This window comes from Amblyomma mixtum, chromosome 2, assembly GCF_055824585.1.
Source record: "Amblyomma mixtum isolate Tamu chromosome 2, ASM5582458v1, whole genome shotgun sequence".
Taxonomy (NCBI): Eukaryota; Metazoa; Arthropoda; class Arachnida; order Ixodida; family Ixodidae; genus Amblyomma; species Amblyomma mixtum.
In genome coordinates, this window is record NC_143013.1 from 191,932,847 (window position 1) to 191,949,335 (window position 16,489).

General features: G+C 49.7%; 3 pseudogenes; 1 reads left to right on the forward strand and 2 right to left on the reverse strand.

The window, feature by feature from the left end:
- Positions 1-16,489, forward strand: part of LOC149361925 (uncharacterized) — a 125,552-nt pseudogene that overhangs the window by 49,997 nt on the left and 59,066 nt on the right.
- Positions 3,154-4,031, reverse strand: LOC149361927 (uncharacterized; annotated as a pseudogene).
- LOC149361928 (uncharacterized) lies at positions 4,060-5,172 on the reverse strand (annotated as a pseudogene).

Below are 16,489 nucleotides of genomic sequence, written 5' to 3' on the forward strand. Positions count from 1 at the left end.
TACATTCCAAACGCATTTGCTGCGAATAATGTTGGTCGCTTTTCGATATAGTGAAATTGTTGACTAGCTGCAACAGATTCCACCATGTAATCAGGTAAGATGTCGTCACGATTATGCGAAAAAAATAGTGTTAATCACCTCGAACGCCATGCAGTTTGTTCATTTACTTCTCTCAACGTGTCAAACTGCGCCCAGATTTTCTAGTAACTTTCTATTGACAGGAGTAAATACAAAGAAGTAACAGTCTACCAACTTTGTATTGACAAAGGTACATAAAATGTAAAAATTAGTTTCTAGTAACTTTCTATTGACAGGAGTACATACAAAGAAGTAACTTCTACCAACGTTGTATGAACAATTGTTGATAGAATGTAAAAGTTACTACAAGGTTACTAGAGTCAATAGAATGTTAATACAAATTCTAAAGAAAGTTGATATCCATTTTTGTAAGGGTAGGTCGGGGTTCACGTCAGTCATAACGGGGGCGTCAGACGTCGATGCATGGGTATCGTTGAGGGACAAGGCGCAGTGGGAGACTGAGTCACTAATTTCATCGAAATAGGCTATGGCGGTTGCTTGCGGCAAGTGGCGGTATTAGGCGCTAAAGTTCGTAACAAAAAGTTGCGTTCGCAGTCCGCGGAGGGAAGTAACACCCCGCGCAACGCAGACTTGTTGACTCAGCAGTAACGACAAGTTACCTTCCGCAACCCCGTGAGGAGTGCGTGGGTTGGAGCATTCCACCGTAATAAACAAACTGGAGCGTGGTGGTAGCGTGACATTGTCATCACACACGCGAAAAACAGGCCTGTCGGGCTCGCTGCTGTCGGCTATGGCACACTGAGGTGAGAACGTCACGACAAGTTCGCGGAGGTTGATTATCGCACCGTGTTCCCGAAGAAAATCTAACCCGAGGATGAGGTCCTTCGAGCAATGAGCCAACACAGCGAAGCAGGCAGTGAAGGTGACACCACGAATCTCTATTCTAGCGGTGCAGACGCCAAGCGGTGTCACCAGATGGCCTCCAGGTGTCCGGATGTGCGTTCCAGGCCAAGGTGTCAGTACTTTCCTCAGGACAAGCGTCAGACCACGACTCATGACGGATAAATCGGCGCCGGTATCTACGAGAGCAGTCACGTGGCGGCCATCAACGATGACCGGGATTTCAGCCGAAGCTTGGTCAACTTCAGAAAAACGCTGTGTGAGGGAGGTCGGACTAGTGGACCGTTCTCGCGGTCGGGCTGGGGCGTCAAGCGGAGGCGTCTCCGTTCGTCGAAAAGTCGTCGTACTTAAGGGTCGTTCAGATTGTCCAATTGGGGCGTCAAGCAAAGGCGTCTCTGGGCGTCGAAAGGTCGTCGCGGCGTGGGGTCGGAGGTCGGGTCGCATGCTAACGTCGGTGAGCGGAGGATGTTCGTCATTATGTCCGGTGACGGCGACCCTACCTCCGGGGGTCGCCGTCCTCAGTTTTCGCGGCGCGGGCTGGAGGACTGCCGGACGTAGGACTGGCGGGCTGGTGAAGAAAACCGTCGAGGCGACGGTGACCTGGACTGACGTTGGGCAGTGGGTGCAGGTGGGACGTTGGCCGCTAGGTACTGATCGATCTCGCAAGGTCGTTCACCATAGCGTGGCAGGGGTGCGACTGGCGAAAAGCCGCGCAGGCCAATCCGGCGGTACGGGCAGTGACGACGGATGTGGCCTGCTTCGCCGCAGTGGAAGCACAGGGGCCTGTTGTTCGGCGTGCGCCACATGTTTGCCTTCGTGACGGGTGGGCGGTCGTCTGGCAGCGCTGTCGTATGCGGGAATTGGTGGGACGGCGCGGTAGGGGCAGGAGAGTAGAACGCCGGCGGTGGTGGCGCAGGACGTTGCAATGCCTTGCTGTATATCATCACATAGGGCGCTGGCGGTTGCGGAGGTGGAGTGGGCTGCACCGTGCGGCGTATCTCGTCACGGACAGCCTCCGAGATGGCGGTGACACTAGGAGGCTGCTCCACAGAGCGAAGCTTCTACAGCTCTTCGCGAACGATGCTCCTGATGAGCTCTCGGAGGGAGGTGTTCTCATCCCCGGGCCTCGGCATGTGGCACTCCACAGCAGTGATGTTTGACGGACGGCCGTAGTGCGCAAACCGCTGCTGCAGGGCGCGCTCCATGCCTGCCGCTTCCTTTGCAAAATCGGCGACTGTGGCCGGAGGATCGCGCACGAGCCCAGCGAACAATTGCTCCTTCACTTCCCGCACCAAATGGCGCACCTTCTTGGCTTCCGACATCGAAGGATCAGCGCGGTTAAAAAGCCGGGTCATATCCTCCACGAACATCGCCACGCTCTCGTTTGGCTGCTGCGCACTCGATTGCAGGGCCAATTCAGCACGCTCCCTCCGTTCGTTGCTGCTGAACGTATCCAGCAACTGGCGCCGGAAGTCTTGCCAGGTGTGGATGGCGGACTCGTGGTTTTCGAACCACGTCTTGGCGGCGTCCTGGAGGGCAAAGTAGACGTTCCGAAGCTTGCGGTCCTCGTCCCACAGATTAAATTAAGCGACCCTGTCATACCCGTCCAACCAGTCCTCCACATCCTCGAACTTGTCATCATGAAACGACGCGGGCGTACGAGGCGAATGAAGAAGCAGCGGTGGCGAACTCACAGATTGCTGGAAGGTCTGGCTGGCCACCGTAGAGGTAATCTTGCGGGATGGCGCGGTGAGGGGTTTGTACTCGGGGGCTAAGCCTTTCAAGCGGCGGCTTGACTTGTGGACAGGTGTCGTGTCCAGGGGGTGTGGCTGAGCGCTGGAGGTTCCTGGGACCTCTTCGTACATAGATCGTACCCCACACCTCCACCAAAAATGTCACGGACGCCGGTAGGACGTTCTATCCCTGGCAGAACAGTACCTGGCGAGCACACTGGGCAGAGCGCAGCCGGCAGGCCCTAGCACCGAGCAGAAGAGGACGAAGTCCGGCGCGCGACAAAGGTCGAAGACAGACCGGACGGGGGCGCCGGTAGAGTGATGTCTAAACTAAGTGCGGCAATATTATGTCGGCGTCACAAGCATCGATAGCAGAGCAAAGATTGTCGCGTTTTGGAAGTATGCTTTGAATATTTGTGAATAAGAACGAAAGTGGGTTAATGACCGGTAACTTTAATTCACTGCTTCTCGCGTAGTGCTATTAAAGTGGTTGATGCGGAAGCATTAGACTGTTCCTGGAGAGAATCGGAGCATTCAACCGGTGGCGTAAAAAAAAAGTGCTAGGAATTTCATCCACACAGTCATCAGAAGGATTATAGGTGTAACACTTTTTACCTATGTACAACTTGTTGAAGCGAAGTTTGAAGGTTAAGGGTTGAGATTTGCCAAATTCGACCAGTTTTTTTTTTCTAGCAAGACGTGTAGCGGGAGAATACTCGTCACTGACCGAAATTTTTTCATTTTTCAACTTAGAACTATTCAGGAGCACTTGCTGTTTCACCTTTGAAGATGAGAATTTGGCAATAATTGGTCTGCACTTATTCGACGTATACCTGCCGAGCCAGTGGGCTCTCTCGATCAAAATTTCTGGGGGTGGGATTTTCAAGCAGGATGAAAGGACATTGACCAATTTTTCTTCCGACTGGGCCTAGGATTCTGATTCGGTGTCGGCTAGGCCGTAGAAAAGAAGATTGTCTCGCCGTTCCCTGTCTTCAAGCTCAGCCTGCTTGCTTACAGTGCAGTTCATTATTTTCGCCTGTAAGCTGGTCAATCGACTGGCGAAGACGTTCAACCTCCTTCGCGACACTGTCAAAGACTCCAGTTTTGTGCTCAACCTCCGTTAGTCTGTCGTCTATCTCGCATAGATTTTTCTTAAATTCCTCCTGCGTTTTTTTAAGTTCACGAACTGACTGAATTAAATCCATCTGATCCTTTTCCATTTTTTTTTCAGTTCGAGTGTTGATAGTTCGTAGCATGACAAACATATCGTCAAATTGATGGGACGGCAAATCAGGTAAGGGGTTGAGCCTGGGCTTTCTTGTTGGCCCGAGGGTTGAGCTCCACATCACCGGACAACATTAGCAGTTGAGTTGTAACATCAAAGCAATCACAAAATAAAGAAAGCAAAACTCCCGGGCGTGGTAAAAGCAACAGGCACACATATTCGATTGCTTATCGTACATAGAGGTAAGAGGACAAACCTGGACGAAGAAGCGCAGCGGATTAGTAAGTCGCATCGTCGTGCTGTTCTCACGCCCACTAAGAGCGTGAGCAGCTCCCCCAGTGAGCAGCGAAGCTGCCTTGCTCATCTAGAAGCTGCGCTAACAGTTTCGACGGTGCAGCCAGCCGCCTCCTTACTGCAGCACGTGCCTGTGGTGCAGCTGACTCCCGAGTGACGGGGCTGGTTCCAGGCAGTCGCTGCTTGCTTCTATTTCTGGAGGGTCACCACACGATTCTTCAGTCCGCCTTACTTCGGGGTTACCACACAATTCTTCAGTCCGCCTTACTTCGCCATGCACCATGTTGTTGAAAATCTCACTAAAGAAAATCGTGTAATGCTTCTGTAGAACAGATATGCAAGAGAGAAGGCTAAACCAATTGCATGCAAAAAGAAATCTCGCTTTTGGATATGAAAAAAGCAAAGCAGCTTTCTTCCATGTATATCAATGCGCCATTCGTTCTGTTCAAGTATTCCCATTTCTTTTAGCTTGTTTGTTTACATCACCGGAATAACAAAGGAACCTGCATCAACTATAAAATGCTATATAATTATCTCTAGCGTACCTCCTCAGGGGAGACACTGACATTTGCATTGCAGATGCTTTCCTCCTTGAGGCTTGCCTCGTTGACTGGCAGGGAACCAAGAAATCGATGAGTTTCCAATAAAACTTCCATTGCATGCCGCGGGAACCCGTTCGAGAGCCTGTCCTTGTCAGCTGTCTGAAATCAAATAAAGCCCACGGGGAGCCACAACGTTTATAGCATGAGACAATCGCGAGTACAGAAATCCTTTTTTTGTTCAGTGCTTGAAAATACCCGACTGAAAATGTTAATTTATGACTGCCGCGGCAACGAACAATAGCTTAATAATAGTCAATGAAAACGCAATGATTTTTTGAGATTTCAACCTGTACTTATTCACCATGTTCTGTATTCTCTGTTTTATTTCCCTGGTGGTCTTGCTAATGCCGACGGCACAGAGCCGTTCGGCCCTCGCCATGTACACCTCCAGGTTTCTCTTGGTCGGGAGGAGGTGCGGCAAAAGGTGCTCCCAAATCCTAATTAGGGCTCGCGTCTCTTCATCGTTCCACGTAGTCCCTTCCTTGCTATGGCAGCTTTGCCGCCGCGTTCACTGCAAAGATGTTCACTGTACACTGCACAGACGGTTACGGCAAAACACGATGCAAAAGATCTTCCGGCGGGCTTTCTGCAGTCAATAAGAGCAAGAAGATATGAACAGAAACGTACGGATAGGAAAATAGTTTGGGAGGAACACGGAGAGCTGAGACAGTGGTGTGCAGAAAGGTGAAACGACGTCGCAGGTATAATTTCTACCAATGGGGAACGAACTAGGCCTGCTACACGAACGAACGACGCGAACCGCCACCATTACGAAAGTGGCGTCGCCACAGTGCTGCACGACGCTCCGGTTTGCGAGTTGCGTACATGATTGTCTGACGTTTTTGTTTGGAGCTGCTTTGCTAGTGTCTGCACAGTGCTTGCTAATCACTGCACAGATAAAAATTATCTTCAACAGGTAAAAACGACTTATATTCACATTTTGTAACATGATGTATTTTGTGCGGATAAAATTACTGCCGTCGAAGCTACGTATATACTCGGCCGTCGAAGTGTGTTCTGTGAACGCACTCCGACCTGAGTGCGCACTTTGGCGAGTGCACCTACAATGGGCCGTTTAGCAGTGCTAGAGTGCAGTTTTAGCAAGTGACACTCTTCGTAAGTGCACTTTATTTTGCGCGTTTGACAGTCGTATAAGAAGGGTCGTAGACAGTACAGAAATTTCAGTTGAACGGTCAAGCTGTGTGACGTGTTGTCTGCTAACCTACTCCCATCGTAAATCAACTTACACTGCAAAATTTCTTGTAAGTGTGAGTACAGGCGGCACAATCGCTTTTATTAGTAATGCATTTGGTGGACGAGCTTCTGACAAAGCCATTACAATGCAATGCGGCCGTCTCAACAAATTTGAGTCTTTCCTTGACGTCATCGCGTTGACAGATTTATTTTTGTTGGTGATCTATGTGCGCCTCGTGGTGTGGGAATTATTGTGTCTCTATTCCTAGGAAAGTAGAGCCAGTTCCCTGAAAATGAAGTCTTTAAGACAGCCCACATTGCAAGGGCTAGAGTGCATCTTGAAAGGGCTATTCAGAGTGCAAATATTCAGAATGTTTAATGGCACAATACTATGGGAAAGGCTACCGCATATTGATCAGCTCCTTACTGTAGCCTGTGGCTTGGTAAACATGGGTTCACCCATATTGAGTGAAGATAAGTTTTTATAGTAAGAGGCCCCTTTATCCAGCGCTAAAGACGCACTGTGAATACAATGTGCGGCGCATTGGAGCGCTCTCGATTATTCCCGCCCTCTAGAATTGCAATACAGTGATAATCAAAACCCACTATTATTGGAATTTTCGCAAGTATTTGTATATACGCTGTATTACATAATTCACAAATGCCATTCACCATCTCTTTATTAAATATGTGTCATTTTACAAGCGGCATGCCCCGGCTAGTTCTGTGCAACAATTTACTTTTTGGTCACTGCAAGTTTGGGAAGTATTATCCTAAAATACACGTACTGCTCTTTCGCAAAAGGGATTACGAAGCTTTCTGCTTCTGTATGGCCGACAAAGTGGCACATGTCAAGGTTTAAAAGCAAAAGACTGCAGCTGAACCTGAGAGTAATAAGAGTGCTTAAGTTTCAAAACAGTTTTATTCATTTTTAACAATCTATGTCAAGTTTTGTCCTTTACCAGCTGAGCAATGCCCTATGCTGTTTGTAGAGCATAAGACACTTAACTTCAACGCTAAAGCTGGGGATCTTCCTTTCTATCAAAAGTTTTTCCGGTCGGTTGCTGGAACGGTCTCGAGCTTCCAGAAGCGGCAATAGCACGGTGGTCAGATAAGTAAGAAAGGGGAGCGGGAGGCGCGTCATCCCCGAAACGGAGAGGCTTTGTTCATCACGGCCTGCGCTGCTCGCTGAATGGGCTGCTGTGGGATGGGCTCTCTTGGCTGTTTTGGTGGAATTCTGCGGAAGTAGGAATCTCAAACGTTGGTAAAAGCATGTAGGTGAAAGCATGCAGTCTTTTTTTTTTTCGTACAAGTGGTCCCCCTTGACTAGCCAGTCGATGGTGAAGTGCCTAATTAATCTTTGCGGGAATCAACGCAACCCGTGTGAAAGCCGGAAGAGTCCGCTGATGAATTCCTACAACTGGGGGTCTATGCTCTTTCACAACTACGCGCACTTTTGCATTCAGCGTAGTTTGGCTGGTGTCGTTCTAGCAGTTACATGATCTTATATCTTTTAAAGTTGGCTCTGAGAGACCGGATTAAATGGCTGTAACCGATGATGGACTATGAAAGCACTGTTCTGAGCAGTTTATTCTACCATAGAACGCATTTCGAAGCTGACTGGGCTGCGCTTATTCATTGTTATATCCGAAATACTGTTCTAACTGTATATGTGACACTGATATAATTTTGTTAACATGCATTTGCATAATCGGTTTCCGCGATGTGACGACTCTTCTGTCAACCAAACGCGATGACGGCTTCGTCAGCAGCAATGTCTAAATCAGAGTATGTGACTTGCAAAGTTGGTTTGCAATCCTGAAGGCCGTTTCATACGGATATGCGGGACCTAAACTTGTGTAGTTGCTTTCTGCAAGTACTAAACAAAAATATCCGAAATTCCAGGGGGGCGACGCTTCCCTCCTTTCGGACGTCCATGGCGCCTTTGTTCAATGCCCCGCGCGTAACCAAGAAGTTTTTTCTTCACTGATAATGCCTTTGTGGGATTTTCTGTACCACTTTTCTTGGACATCGAGAAAGACCACAGGTTTCGTCGCTAATTTGCCATGTAAGGCTATCTCCTCAAAAATACTGCGGGATATCCTGCACATAGGCGCGGAATCGGTAGGACAAAAAAAAAGAAATGTCTGAATTGCTGTGCTAACCGACTAGAGCAGTAAATAAAAATAACAACGTGAGAATTCACTCTATAAAGCATGTCAACGCAAATCTGTGTGCTTTTGCCTTCGCCTAGCGATTAGTTTTTTTTCATTAGCAAATATGGAAACTGTTAGTACAGACTATTTCGTTTTCGCATAGGTACCATATAAGGCGTTCTTAAATGTGAGGGGCGCTTCACTGCAGGCTTAAGAGGGTTTCCCAATGCCAGCGCCGACAGGAAATACATGGAAACTTTCCGATGCTGCACCGTGTTTAAATGTTGTACAATTTTCATGAGTGTTTTCTTCTTTTTTATTGAGTAGAGGAAATATTGTGAACAGATATAATTTTTTAACTGTCACGTTTTTTTTTCACTTCAGAGGTAATTATCCACAAAAGTGTGGCACTTGTATTGTCGACTATTTGCCGACTTGTATGGCGATTAACCCCGAACAATGGCTCGCCAGTCAGTTAAAAAGCACGCCTCTGACTCTAGACTAGTGAACCCTGAATCTCTCGGATCGGCCTCGAAATGTAGGTTCTGTACTGAATCCTTTGTCCAGTGTCACTGTGTTCTCTCTAATTCTCCTCCCGACCAGGCAGATCTCTGAAGAAATGTTCACTTCGTAGTCAGTAAAGGTGCTGTCAACTGTACGCGGGTACGGCATAGGTGCACACCTATGCAGAAAGAAGCTCGCGGGTTTCTGAGCCCCCATACTCCGGAATAGACATCTCCAGCATGTAAAGAACGTGAAGTCAAAAGGACGTGGCCTGCCTGGCAAAATCATCCAGTATCCCTTCTTAACCGGTTTCGTGCGTGTAAAGTGCTCCTCGCCCGCCCTTCTCCACCCAATTAGAGCCCCGTCGGTATGCGTTCATAACATAAGAGTAGCGCAAAACCAGGACGACGGACAAAAGGGGAGAGAACACACACCAACAACACATGCGCTAACTTTCGACTGACGAAGAAAACCAAACCCAACCAAGTGAACGGAACGTGAGCAAAAGTAGCGCATGCGCTGACCTAAGAGAAAAAAAAAATTGAAAAAAAGGTGCGATAAAAAATGCGATAAAAATGTGACGTCACGGATGTTTTGAACCCAAGAAGGCCAGCTCTCGTTTAGACAAGGAAATGGACGGAGTACTAACACAGTTATCTTGTAAGGCAGCAATCCGTGCAGCTTCCACAATTTCGTGAGTTAGCTTATCTCTACTCTTAGCAACGACTGAGCATTTGTCCAAAAAAGGCACGCACTTGCAATCTTTGCAGTGCAAAGCTAGATTGCTGCCGGTATAAGTCTTCCTTTTGTTATTGTGCTCTCGAAGCCTATCGTTCAGACACCTACCAGATTGCCCAATATACTGCTGGCCACAGGAGAGCGGAAAGTTGTACACAATGCCCTCAGTACATTTAACAAATCTTTTCCTGTGGCGGATGGTAGACTGCTGCTTTTGGGAGCTATGTGCGGAGGGCACGGACCTTTTGCATAACACACTGAGCTTCTCTGGAGCTGAAAACACCACGCGAACGTTTGCCTTTTTCCCTATTTTCTTAAGATTGTGCGCGAGACAATGCAAGCCGAACCACCTGCACCACGGTACCAAAAATCGCATATTTCAATCATAAAAGCCCTCCGAAAGGGCACAATAAATACAGGGCGATAAAAGAAAACATAGCGAACCCCTGCAAACCCGTGAGGTCATGATGATTGGTCGAAAGCGTTGGTTGGAAGGTTACCTTCGAGGTTGGCGGCCAGTTTTTTTGTACAAAAATACCACACGGGGTGATGGTCCATCTTTTCTACTACGTAGACTGCAAGTTTTAATCATAATAAAAATCAGTAATAGCAACTCTGTCCAAAAAATCAATAACTCAAATATAAAATGGCAAAATTCGCGTGCAAAGTCACCGCGATTAGCAAGATGACCATCTCAGTGGTTTTGCAAGCCACACATCTCAACCTTTTATCCAACTTTGATTTCTTTCGTTGAAAAATTATAAGCAATGAAGGCGACAAGAAGGAAGTATTTATGCTCTAATTTAGCTCACTATAATCAAGAGATGGTGACAGTGCGTGAAAAAGCGAGATGAGCTGATTAACGGAGCACTCAAACAAACTCGTTATTTGCCTGACTTCCGCCTATATAAAAAAATGAAGAATTTGGTGGCCGCGGTTCAAAAAGCGTGCTCGGCGGGCATCGAAGAAGATGAAACCTGGAGATAAGGCGCTAGCTAACCTCGTACAATGGCGCATGCCATGGTACGAAATTAACAACGGCAACAAAAGCAACGGCAACAACCCGGAACAAGGTCAAAATAGTTGTGCGTGGCTGCAATCCTTCAAGATAACGCTGGTCGTATCTCACGTAAGAAAGTGATATACCCTCGCACCGACGGTTTTGAACCCGAACAAACAACCGAACAGTTTCCGAACGGAACCCGAACAGTTTCGCCGCATTACTTCCCATTCGTAGAAGCAACGACCGGATGATTTACTGAAAAGTAAGGTCATTAACTCACAGGCAATGCAAAATAAACATTGATAGCGCGAAAAGCTTTTCACTGAATCCGATGCGTCAAAAAGGCGTCAAGGCTCATACACTGTCAACAGGCTCGAATTCCGCGTGGCGCAGCGGAGCACGCGAATGTGGTGCAGCCCGCGGAATACTAACATACCACAAGCAAGAAAAGCTGGTCATGTTCGTCACGAATTAAGAATATGAAGTACCGAAGGGGCAATGTGCCCAAGGTGTGTCGAAAGATGAGTCACACTTGTCCCCTCTGGCTATGGAAAACCAGGCATGGCGAAAAGAACCGCGCCCTACCTTTGTAACTGAGTTTTCGCAGGAATGATGCAGCTTAGGGGACTGTAGACGGAAAACGCACTTCGCATGAAGGCAGCCAGAATGGTGGACTACTTGAAAAAGATCAATTTTCTGAACACCACCCCTTCTGGTAATTCTTTTGCGTTTCGGTCCCCCAGCTTTGGCTACAGATGCACAGAAAGTTCTAGGCTCAACTTCGTGTCGTGGTGGAATTCATACACTTGGAGAGGAACATAAGTTGCATCTTATTACTCTACTATCGACGCAAAAAGTTCAAATCTGATTGCCTGGTAGGTGGTGACCTGCGAGGCAGTGCTATCAATTTTATCACCTAAAAGGCATTTGTTATGTCTACTGTAGTTCAGGAACAATAATAAAATAACCAATGCTTATATATTGATTGCCCACGGAAATTCATCGCGTGCTCAATATTGAGACAGCAACCCTGGGCTTTGCAGCACCAGAAATAGTGCCGGGACGACGGGTCTTCAACGAAGCACTACTAAGCACGCCACTGCGCTCTCCGTTGGTCGCAAAATTTGCATAGTCGCTGGCGCAGAAACCTCTTAACGCTAAAATCCCTTCATCTTTCCCTAAACTATTTGCACGGTGTCCACCACGAATGTAGCCTTGTACCTTTCATGCGCTGTCCATGTGAACAGCATCTATGTATCACATTTCGAGAACATTCTATTGCAGCAACCTTCCCACCAAACAGTACACCCGGTCGTTGAAGGTGCATTCCAGATACCAAGAGACTAACGTCATACAAAAATGACAATGAGAGGCATATTATTTTATCCTTCTCCCTGCAGTTCTCAGAGATAAAGCTGTCACTGCTTATCAATGGGTTTACCCATGAGGGTGGAGAATGGGGAGGCGCGGGATAAGCCAACTGGGCTTCTAAAAGCGATATCACATGTGGGCGGGGATGAAACTTCACGATTTTATTATTTGCATAAGGATAAATTGAAAACAGAAGGCGCAAATGTCCCTCAAAGAAGGCGCTGCAGACGATGGTGTGGACAGATTCTCATGACTCCTTGGTTAACCCTCTTTGAGCTGGTATTGTGATATCAGAGGTTGGCAGATTAAAGGGGATTACCATGGCTCAAACCGGTAAGTCTAGAAAATCGGTCAAACACTTTGGCTGCAGAGCCTTTTTTGCCCCAGCAATCCTGAGCTGCATGGTGCTAAAGGTAACGTGCTTCGAAAGAACTTCCGGTTCCTTCACCACCCTCCTGCCCATCTGCCTATAAAAAGACGAGTGGTTCTGTAACCACGCCATTCGTTACCGTGTGAAGTCACGCTGCTCCTAGTGCAGAAGTCCTCCTCACTGACACATCAGTTGCCTAAGTCATGGGGACGGCCGGGTCTTTCCCTGCTAGGGGTGGCTACGGTGCGTACGATGAGAATTGTGCGCTTCCTGGCACCTCTTCTGCGCCAATCATGCAGGTGTGCTTGACGTTCGCCGTAGCTATAAGCGGAGGCGTTGATGATGAGGCCCTTCTCCACCCGGAAATGGCCTTTTATCAAGAGAGGAACTCGGAGGTAAAAAAAATCCTGGCTCGTTCATGCCGGAAGCTCTACGACATGCGTGGTAGCCGCCGTCACGTGGGCCTCTACGTGCCTTTATTCGTGGACTTCATGATGCGCAAAGCCCATGATAGCCCATGATCATCGCCACCCACTGACGATTCCTTCAGCGACTCTTCGGACAACGACGATGTGGCTGTGTTTGTGTGACGCCATTCAAGTACGTAGTTTGTTTACGGAGAGCAAGCCTGAGGAAGAAAGCTGCGCCACTGGAACGTGGACAATTCTACGGACCTCTCACCCTCGTACGTGTACCTGTGGAAGAGAGAATCATTCCAAGCCCCGCCCCGCAGTGCATCTTTTGTTTCTTGGTTTACATGGTCGTCTGTTCATTCCTCCATGTACGTATTTTGCGGGGCAATAAAGAGCCGCTGCTGCGAAAACACTTTCTTTTGACCAGCCGCTTTATTGTGACCAGTTTGAGGCATCCGAAATTCTTATTTAAGCGTTGAACTCGTAGCTAAGCTACTCGCAGTTTTCTGTTGCATATCAAGTCATAACCTGTGCTAGTGGTTTTCAGGTGCGCGCATGAAAAAATGGCACAGCCTAAGATATTTTTCAAGTCATCATTTTTGTTTGAGGGAGCTCGTTTTATTTTGCGTGCAGTAATTAACGGCAGGTTAAAATTAAATACTCGCTTCGGTAAATGCACATTTCGAGCATTTTTTAGTGCAGCACTGCCACTTGTGGATGTCACGAAAATCGGTGCGCATTTCGCAAGCTTGGAGAAGCAACCCTGATTATCGACGGAGAGAAAAATTTGAAGAAATGGCATTGATCGATGGAGATCTCAGTCGCCTGATGAGGGTAGGGATGAAAGAATAGGCACTGTAGTTGAAGAAATGAAGCGGGAGAGGAATGTCCGGCAGCATGTCAGCTGCACAGCTGCGGTTGCCGGTTTGGGAACTGCCGCGTCACTGCAAGCAGGGACACACGAAGCGGCAAGCACCGACGCGCCTCTTTTTTCAAGCTGCGCCCACAGCCGGTATCCCCTTGCCACCGAAAAGGCAGAACAGGTCTGCTATAAAATTTGCTTAAAACATATTGACTGGCTAGTTGGTTCTGCATACTGGAAAATTGCAACGCAGCAGTAACAAGGAGGAGACGAGAAGAACGCAAACACATCAGTTGTGCAAAAGGAGTAAATTCTGACACCGAACGTCAGCCCGACTGCGTGACGAGGCACCGTCTACGTCTCGTCGATTGCGAAACATACGTGGTATATTCAATTCCCCTGTCGTGCGGCAACATCTGTATAGGCCAAACAGCGAGATGCCTGAACACAAGGCTACAAGAGTACAAAAGGAATATAAGGGACCCAAACTAAGGGGAAATCGCCTTATACTGCAGCCAGTGCGAGGGCTGCACCCCAGCCCTTGAAAAAACAGTTATTCTTCGCAAGTGTCGGGACACCACCACAAGGTTGATAGCAGGAGATCTGGCGATATCAAAATTCGCAGATAAGTGTGTCAGCAACCCCTCTGTGCGCCTTAGTGAAAAAGAAATGTCATTTCTGAACGCCAACGATAGGACGAAAGATTGGAAGAACGGGAGGCAATTCCGATAATCGTGCCACGAATGCGTGCGGTGATGTGTTGGTTTCTGTTTTGTTGTTTTGTACCTAGGTCTTATATAGGTTGTTAGTTGTTACACAGTTGTTAGTCAGTGCTTGTGTTTGCGTTCTTCTCGTCTCGTCCTTGTTACTACTGCGCTGCAATTTACCAGTCTGCTATCAAAGAGGGTGCATAATCGAGCAGCGGCAAAACATACCTGCACAACTGTTGAGCTTTAAGGCGTGGTTATAGTCCAACGTGTTCGGCGCACCAGGCAGCAGCCGGAGACGTCGGCTACGTTACGCCGGTGTCAGCATTCACATTTCTTACGAGCCACGCGGTCCCAACACGCCAGCACAGGACATTTCACGCTCCTGCTCAGCGACCACGAGGCGCCCCGCATCCTAACTTTCTCCTACGAGCGTCCCCCTTGACAAGCCACGATGCTGCGCCTTACGGCAGCGGAGTCGTAAGGAGAAGCATCTTCAAGCAACACGCCTGGACTTGTCGCAAGAGGCCAGACAGCGAGGCGCCGTTTCCTCCTCCCCCGGACGCCACTGCGCGCGGCAAAATTTGAAGCAGTTGGCCCCGCGGTCCCTGGTTGGTCCTTTCGGACTGCCGACGAGTGCTGCCTTTGGATTGGCCAGTTCTGAGTGGCCACCGTTCCTCAGGCTATAAAAGCCCCACCGCTGCAGCTTGGAAAGAGAGATGACGGAGAGATGACGGAGAGGCGCCGACGATACGAGACGCGTCGGCAAGGCCCTCCCAACTCTGCAGATCCGCCGAACCTCCTACGTATCAATAATCCAGTTATCTCATTCTTGTATCCTTAAGTCTTAAAATAAACCTGTTTTCTTTATTCGAAAAGAATCCGGCCACTTCTTGCTAACATGGTGCAGCCGACAGGATCTGCAAAGGCGTCACCCCTGAACGAAGACCGAGTCGACAGCGTGGAGCACAGCAGAACGCCGACGGTGAGCTTGGAGCTCCTGTCCCTTCTGGCATCGGCAGCACGCAACGCACTGACCACCTTGAAGAAACGGCAACTGGTGGAAGAGCTCCGATGCCGAGGACTTTCGTACAGCGGCCGCAAGGACGACATCGTGACGCGGATCATGGACGACAACGCTCGCCGCCAAGCCCAGAAGGCGGAATTCGAGAGACTGCTGGCCGAGAGAGATCATCTGCGGAGGCTTCTGCTCAACGACAAGTGCCACACGATACGAGTGACAGCACGGACCAGCAGCCACTGTCGACACGGGCCGGCAGCGAAACGGGCTCCCAACGACACGAAGGGCCACTCGTCCCTGCTGTGGACTCCACGGTGCGACTCGACGGACCCCGCGCCCCCGCCACGGACACTACGGTGCAGCACACGGTGCCGCCGCAAGCGGGCCACGAAAGGGCTCCCAACGACACGACGGACCCCGCGCCCCTGCCACGGACACTACGGTGCAGCAGCCGGTGTCACCGCAAGCAGATAACGAAACGGGCTCCCAACGACACGACGGACCCCGCGCCCCTGCCACGGACACTACGGTGCAGCAGCCGGTGTCACCGCAAGCAGATAACGAAACGGGCTCCCAACGACACGACGGACCCCGCGCCCCTGCCACGGACACTACGGTGCAGCAGCCGGTGTCACCGCAAGCAGATAACGAAACGGGCTCCCAACGACACGACGGACCCCGCGCCCCTGCCACGGACACTACGGTGCAACAGCCGGTGTCACCGCAAGCAGATAACGAAAAGGGCTCCCAACGACACGACGGACCCCGCGCCCCTGCCACGGACACTACGGTGCAGCACACGGTGCCGCCGCAAGCGGGCTACGAAAAGGGTTCCCAACGACACGACGGACCCCGCGCCCCTGCCACGGACACTTCGGTGCAGCAGCCGGTGTCACCGCAAGCAGATAACGAAATGGGCTCCCAACGACACGACGGACCCCGCGCCCCTGCCACCGACACTACGGTGCAGCACGAGGTGCCGCCGCAAGCGGGCCACGAAAAGTGCTCCCAACGACACGACGGACCCCGCGCCCCTGCCACGGACACTACGGTGCAGCACACGGTGCCGCCGCAAGCGGGCCACGAAAAGGGCTCCCAACGACACGACGGACCCCGCGCCCCTGCCACGGACACTACGGTGCAGCAGCCGGTGTCACCGAGATCGAGCCAAGGAACGGGCTCCCTACAACACGACGGACCCCGCGCCCCAGCCACGGATATTATGGTGCAGCAGCCACTACCGACACGAGTTGGCCACGAGACGTGCCTCCAACGACACGGCGCACCTTTCGCATCTGCTACAGTTACTACAATGCAGAAGCCATTGCCAAGACGAGCTGGCTCGTCCATAAAGCCA